Genomic DNA, 7,230 nt, shown 5'->3' with positions numbered 1-7,230 from the left:
TGTGCGCTTGTGGTCCCAGAGGGATATGTGTCTGAGAAGCGCTTTGGAGTTGTTGTTGGAGTTTACATCCCTCTCTCAGCGCGACATAGGCAACAGCTACGACACGTCCATGCCACTGTTGCTATGCATCTGGACCAAACAACTGGATCTTTTTGGGCAATACTTTTGTACATTTGTTCATAATGCTTAATTCTGAAGATTTTTGATTACACTTACATATCACATTTCATTTTTACTATATTATTATATTTAATAATATTTTTTATTTCAATCTAAATCTAAATCTTATTTTCTTTTCTTTTTACTTGTGGTTTTTAAGAGTGCTACCTTTACTACTGTGACCCTCGTGTATCATTAAAGTCTGTCTAAGTCCAAGAAGAAGAAAAGGGAAGAAGAGGAGGGAGTGAAAGAAGTAATAATGACAATAATAATAATGAGACTATTTTAGTGGCAGAATTGTTGACTTAGTCAATCATAACAACATATTAAGCGCGATAGGTAATCAAATGTAAATAAATTATTTTAAAAAGTAATATAATTAGTTTTCATCTCTTGCCTGATCAGTGAATGCGCTTCTGGTCCAACTACCACTATATGAGTGTGTCACTACTGACTACTGGGTAAACTGTCAGCTGATCGGTGTCAGATATCCCTGGAAGAGGATTTCCTGAGAATTTGACTGGTGACTTGCACCTGAGCTGCAGGTGTGGAAAGGTGGGGCGTGGTGGTAGCAACAGAACAGACATCAGTGCCACAAAAAAAAGAACACTGGTCTGCCCAAGTGTTGGTGCTTTCCTCCATTATATGGTATGTACAATCAATGTGTTCTTAGAAGATACTTTAAACTTATTTTTTTTCGTTGTCGTTGTTTTGTTTGCTAGTGAAATGAATTCATGTCTAACTACATCCCATTTAATCGTTTATCCAATCAAGTCATTGCATCCAAAAACGTAAGTGTGAAAGTGCTGAAGGAAATATTCTGATTTATGCTCGTTTCAGTTGTACCCTTCAGTGACAATTATGCTGTGTATGTATATCCGCTACAGTCTAAACGCAACCATAGATCAGAGAAGGAAGTTTGAAATATTTACACATGAAACAAATAACGCATTAAGAATGGATGTGCGTAAACTAGAAAGCATTACGCTTTAATGTCATCTTAAAGACCTTTGATTATAGTCGATGTAATCAAGAAAACCAGCGCGTCATAGAGAACGTATAAATGTGTTCAGTCCTGTGCTTCACAGCTCCCTCACTAACGGACAAGACGCATCAGACGCGCATCGTCTCCAAACGTAAAAACGTAATATTCATGAATTGGTGAGTTCAAGTAAATTATAGAATTACAGGAATATACTACTGGTATGATACTAATACTGTAGGCATATTATAATCTGGCATATTGAAAAGATATGCATGTGTATTTCATTGCGCGTGCTTGGTTAATGGAGCTGGACGTGAGAAAAAAAAACGAAAAGATAGAGAACTGGTTGGTTTTAAGGTGTGCGTTAGCATTTATGGATTATTCTTTACGTAGAATTCCGTAGTTTAGCTGAAATGTCTTAAAATATGTCTAAATATGTGTGGTTGTCCCTGGCTAAATCAAGCACACATACGCATATTCACAGTGAATCCTCTTCAGAAATGTTTTGAGCTCAGTTAAAATCATCAAATTGTTATATACATATATATATATTTATATATATATATAAACACACACACACACTACCAGTCAAAAGTTTTAGAAGACCCTACTTTTCCTAGTTATTTATTGCAATTCAAGTCATGCAAGCCCAATGAATAGCTTGAAATGGTACAAAGGTAAGTACTGAGCAGCCAGAGGTTAAAAAAACAAAGTGTTTGTTTACCCAAAACTGAAAAATAATGTACATTTCAGAATAATACAAAAAGGCCTTTTTCAGGGAGCATGTAGTGGGTTAACGATTTAAAGCTGTTCTGCAGCAATGAAGGTTGAATCAGCCTTGAAAGCCGCTGCTACTAATTCCTACAGGTGTTCCAACTTTTCTTGATTACCTACAACCCGTCTGCATCCTGTCATAAAAGCAGTGTGTTGGAACACACTGTGGTACCAGACCCTCATGAGGATCAGGTGAACAGTATTGTACTGCAGAAAATAGTGTGTTGCTACAAAAATGGTGACAAAAAGGCAATTAACAATGGAAGAGAGACAGACCATCATAACACTTAAAAATGTAGGTCTTTCCTACAGGGAAATTGAAAAAAGAGTCAAGTGTCAGTGAGTACAGTTTTCCTCACTATCAAAACACAGAAACTGGGGGAAACTGTAACAGGAAGCGATCTGGCAGACCAAAAGCCACAACTGAATCAGAGGACAAGTTTCTGAGAGTTAACAGCTTGCGTGATAGGCGGCTCACAGGACAATATCTTTAAGCACAGCTTAATAGTAGTTGTAGTAAGCAAGTCTCAGTTTCAACTGTGAAGAGAAGACTTGGAGCTGCAGGTTTGCCAGGATGAGTTGCAGCAAGAAAGCCATTGCTAAGATGTCAGAATAAGACAAAGAGGCTCTCCTGGGCTACGAAACATGGCCATTGGACTACTGAAGACTGGAAGAAGGTATTATGGACTAATGAATCAAAATTTCAGGAGGAAGTGTGATGGTCTGGGGCTGGATCCAGGGTCGGTGACTTGTACAGAGTGAGCGGCACCCTGAACCAAAACAGCTATTTGGTCAGAGGTTCATCCTACAGCAAGATAATGCCCCAAAACACAAGTACAAGCTACGCCAAAACTACCTCAGGAAAGAAGAACAAGATGGTAAGCTTGGAAACATGGAGTGACCAGCACAGTCTCCAGACTTAAACCCCATTGAGCTGGTTTGGGATGAACTGGACAGAAGAGTGAAAGCCAAGCAACCTACAAGTGGCACACATTTATGGGCACCAGACTTGGGAAGAACTTTCTGAAGAATATTTGGTTTCTATTGTAGAAAGAGTGCCACGAGTGTGTTCAGCTGTTATATCTGCCAATGGTGGCTACTTTGATGTGTCAGAAGTTTAGAATACATTTTGGTCTATAAATTGATTCCATGATTTCTTTTTCAACTCAAATTGTTTGTGTTCTATGCTTTCATTCCAGAGTGCAATGACACAATAAACTGAGTAATTTTCAGTAAAAAAAAAATGGAAAAAGTGAGGTATTCTAAAACTTTTGACTGTGTGTGTGTGTGTGTGTGTGTGTGTGTGTGTGTGTGTGTGTGTGTGTGTGTGTGTGTGTGTGTGTGTGTGTGTGTGTACAGAATATATACAGAGAATTCCTAATCTCCTCATTTCAGCATTTCTAGACTTCGCAGTGAAAGAGGCCATTCATTAAACATTAAATGCCTAGGCGTCACCAAGAGATGGCGCTGCCCTCACAGAAACAGCACAGCAGCAGACGTTTCTTTCCCCCTAACATTGAGAGTAGCTCACAGTCTCAGAACTAAAGTAGCTATGGGCTTGCTTGTGTTTACCTCTGGAAGTTGATCCAGTGCAATCACGTAGATGCAAATACACGTCAGTTACCATGCACCTCTTGAACCATGTGTAGAGTAAGGTTCATTGTTGTTATAGTCTTTCCTCTGCAGCCATGTTGGTTTTGACCCTTACTGTCAAGCAAACCTCTGAAAATGACATGTTTTACTATGGGACGCCGTTTGTAAAGTTGTGCATGTTAAAATGAACATGCAATATTTTCCTACATTTACCTCCAAAACACAACAACACAACAAATTATACACAATTATAATTAGTGAATTTTTCACTTTTTCACTTCAAGTCACTTTTTATCACATTCACCAAATGTTAAATCTAAACGCAGTTATTTTCATGTGTTTGTCATGCGATTTGATGACTTTGTTCACACATGAACATATAAAATCAATTTGGATTTTTTTGTGTGTTTCATTCAACCTGTATACACACATGGTGTTCCCAGTCATGATCAGTCATTAGAAATGTGTATAATAAAGACTTCAAACAAAAACCTATTGCAACACTCCTTTCCCACACCCCAACAGCTCTGGTATATAAAGTTTTTTGGAGACTCACATTTCATTCTTTCGCAGCACGATGACTAATCGTATTTGTTTCAGGAAACACTCATAACGTTCCCGGCCAAAAAACACAAATGGTTTCAAAACAATGCCCTTAGTAAGTGTAGCAGCATATAATTATGCGGCTGGGCGTGGCCAGGAGCCAATTATGATGGGGTCGTGGATAAAAGAGCGGCCCCTCCTACGCCTCCTCCCTCTGTCTCCCGCTGGCGTAATTTCCGGGACGTCCTGTGTGGCTGCAACAGGTAACTCCGGGGGCCGCGTACGTTTTTGCCGGTTTTGTATTTGCGGGAGCCTTAACTATTTCTTGTGCTGTGACAAAGGGGCTGTGGGTGGATTCTGGCTCCATGTGGTCTCCTTGTCTGGTGCGTATCCTCTCTCGTTGTGCTGGATCTCTCGTTATCAGTAGTTTAATGTAGTGTGGTCACAAGTAGATGCTGGTAGCGGCTCGCTGCTCTTGCCTCGTCTCACTGGTTGCATGAACAGGTGCTGTACCATAAGGTATGTAGTTCATTCTTTCTGAGTCTAACCTGTCCTGTGGGGGGAGCGATCGGGTATTTAATTTCCTTTTTGTTTAAGTAGGATCAAGTCCATCAACTCCATTGGCTCCCTTCCGTCTGCATTACTTCTGCTGCTTTGTCCTGCTTCAAGTTCCTGTCCGTCCGTGCAGCTGTTTCCCGGCTCGGGTTTGGCTGGCTCCGGCGTGCTGCGGTGCTTTGCTGCCGTCCGTCCTATTGCGCTGGTCGCCCACTTGTGGTTGGGTCGTTCGCCTTCGCCGCGGCTCGTAGCAGCCCGTTCTCGGCTGCCAGCGTCCGCTCTTTTTTTAGTGAGGGTTTCGTGACCCCTTTTATCTGGTTCACACTTTCGGATTTCGTTTTTCATTCAATTCCGATTGTGTTCAATTGATGCTGGCGATTTGATTTGTATTAGCAGTTTTATCATTTTATCTGGTGATATTTTAACTTTGTATATTTGCTGATTATATTTGGTGCTTTTCTTTTTGTTTCAGGGGCTGACGGCCTGTAGTGGTGTGGGTGATCGTAGGAGATCCTCCTGTCTGCTGTGCCGTTTCCAGGGATGTGGGTCGTTCACGGGTGTGCTCTTTTCACGTGTGTCTGGGGGAACTTTTACTTTGGGGACCCCTCCTTTCGCTTGCCCTAGCTACTTTTAGGCCGAAGCCCTTGATTAACTTTTGTTTTGCATTTTCTTTTGTTTGGATCCTTTGTATTAATAAAATATTATTGTGACTAATTTCATGGGCCACGTCTCTTGCTTGCCGAGCAACGGACCTGTATTGTGTAAAACCGAAGATCTGGTAATAGTAATGTCCTTAGGGTGAGTACCTGAGGTGGCGTTGTCTGGCAACAAGTATACTGATTTCAGTGTAAAATAACTAAGTACAATTTATTAGCCCTACCGCCCCGCCACACTTGGCGTTGTCGGCAGGATTGCTCTTAAAGGCAGAGACGTGTGTTCCTGGTTGGTCTTTCTTTTTTTTTTTTGTAGATGCTCTGATTACTTTATTTTTATTTATTTTTTTCTCTTGCAGGCACATTGAAGCAAACTAAAGGACAAAGCAGCAGTGGTCTTCATTGGAGTTCATGGAGGTTTGGTGAGATTGCTTCCTGACTATAGGTTCAATTTATATGGTGCTAGTGTAGATAAGTGCTCTTCCCATTGTAATTTTGCTGTAGTCATGGGGGAAGAACAGGACCTCAGAGAGTTAGTTGCACAGCTACAAGCAGAAAATGAGCGCCTGAGACAGGAACGTGCTGGCCCTAGTTCATTACCCTCAACCTCCTCCGCGTCCTTTATGGCCCCTTCCACTTCCGGTGCCCCTGTGGCAGAGAGACTGGTGTTTGTACCCCGTGATAGAAAGTGTCCCACCTTCCGGGGTAACACGGGCATAGGTTTGAGTGAATGGGTGGAGGAGGTCCAGGCCTGTATGAGGGCTCGGCATTTGTCCCGGTCTGATCAAGCATTTTTCCTGTTTGACCACTTAGAGGGTGAAGCTAGAGATGAATTGAAATATCGGTCCAGTGTTGTGAGAGAGGATCCTGGCCAAATACTCACCGTCTTGCAGGAGCTATATGGGTGTGCCGAGTCTTATGTCGCACTGCAGGAGGCCTTCTTCTCTCGGAGGCAGCAGGAGGGGGAGACTCTTCAGGAGTTCTCCCTCGCATTGCTGGGCCTCATGGAAAGGGTAAGACAGCAGGCGCCCACTGGCATGCCCAATGCTGAAGCGTTGTTGAGGGACCAGTTTGTGGAGCATGTTTTGGATGGTTCCCTGCGTCGGGAGTTAAAGCAGCTTGTGCGTAGACAGCCTACCTCCACCCTGCTTGATGTCCGTGCAGAAGCACTTAGGTGGGAACGCGAAGGTTTACCAGGTGGTGTTAGAGGCCGCAGTCACTCGGTCCCCTCTGTGTTCGGTATCCAGTACCGTGTTCAAGGTGGTGCAGGTAGTCCTGCCCCCTCTCATCCCGTATCCGAGATGGCTGACATGAGGGAGATGTTGCAGCGGCAACAAGAGCAGCTTAACCGTCTTACAGAGAGCATTGCACAACTGCGTAATTTTCCTCAGTCTGGGCGTCCATCTCGTTTTGGCCATGTAATATGCAGACGTTGTAATCAACCTGGCCATTTTGCAAGGGATTGTGATGGAGTGCGCGCACCGCCCCATTCACATGCCCAGTCACCCCCATTAAATTCCAGTAGACCGGCCCGTTCTGCTTCCAGGTCGGAAAACTAGTGCCCACCGAATTGCAGAGCCACAGTTCGGATGGGGCCACTACTGGCTCACAAGCTGTTTCAAGTGGCTTGGAAGCATCTAAGCTGATCTCATCTTGTCCCCATTTAGAGGTGGATATGGGTGGAGTGAAGGTCCCTAGTTTGGTCGACACTGGGTCAATGGTCTCCACCATCTCGGAGAGTTTTTTCCGACGGCATTTTGAGACTTGGGGGCAGGAGCGTCTGCAATCCTGTCACTGGTTACAGCTTCGTGCTGCTAATGGCTTGGCCATCCCCTACATTGGCTACCTGGAGCTCGAGGTACAACTGTTTGGCAAGGTGATTCCCCACTGTGGAGTGTTGGTTGTACGGGACCCTCCTGGTGGTGTGCCTGCTCAGGTGCCCGGTGTTTTAGGTATGAACGTTATTCG

The 7,230-nt window shown here is 43.5% G+C and overlaps 1 long non-coding RNA gene across 1 annotated transcript in view; it reads left to right on the top strand.

Moving 5' to 3' along the window:
* The window catches only part of LOC125019580, a 34,331-nt gene that overhangs the window by 18,402 nt on the left and 8,699 nt on the right, over positions 1-7,230 (top strand). The gene's annotated exons all lie outside the window — the stretch shown is intronic.

The sequence above is a fragment of the Mugil cephalus genome, chromosome 14, assembly GCF_022458985.1.
Source record: "Mugil cephalus isolate CIBA_MC_2020 chromosome 14, CIBA_Mcephalus_1.1, whole genome shotgun sequence".
Lineage (NCBI taxonomy): Eukaryota > Metazoa > Chordata > Actinopteri > Mugiliformes > Mugilidae > Mugil > Mugil cephalus.
The sequence above is the reverse complement of the archived record's forward strand: the minus strand, read 5'-3'. Positions and strand labels throughout refer to the sequence as shown.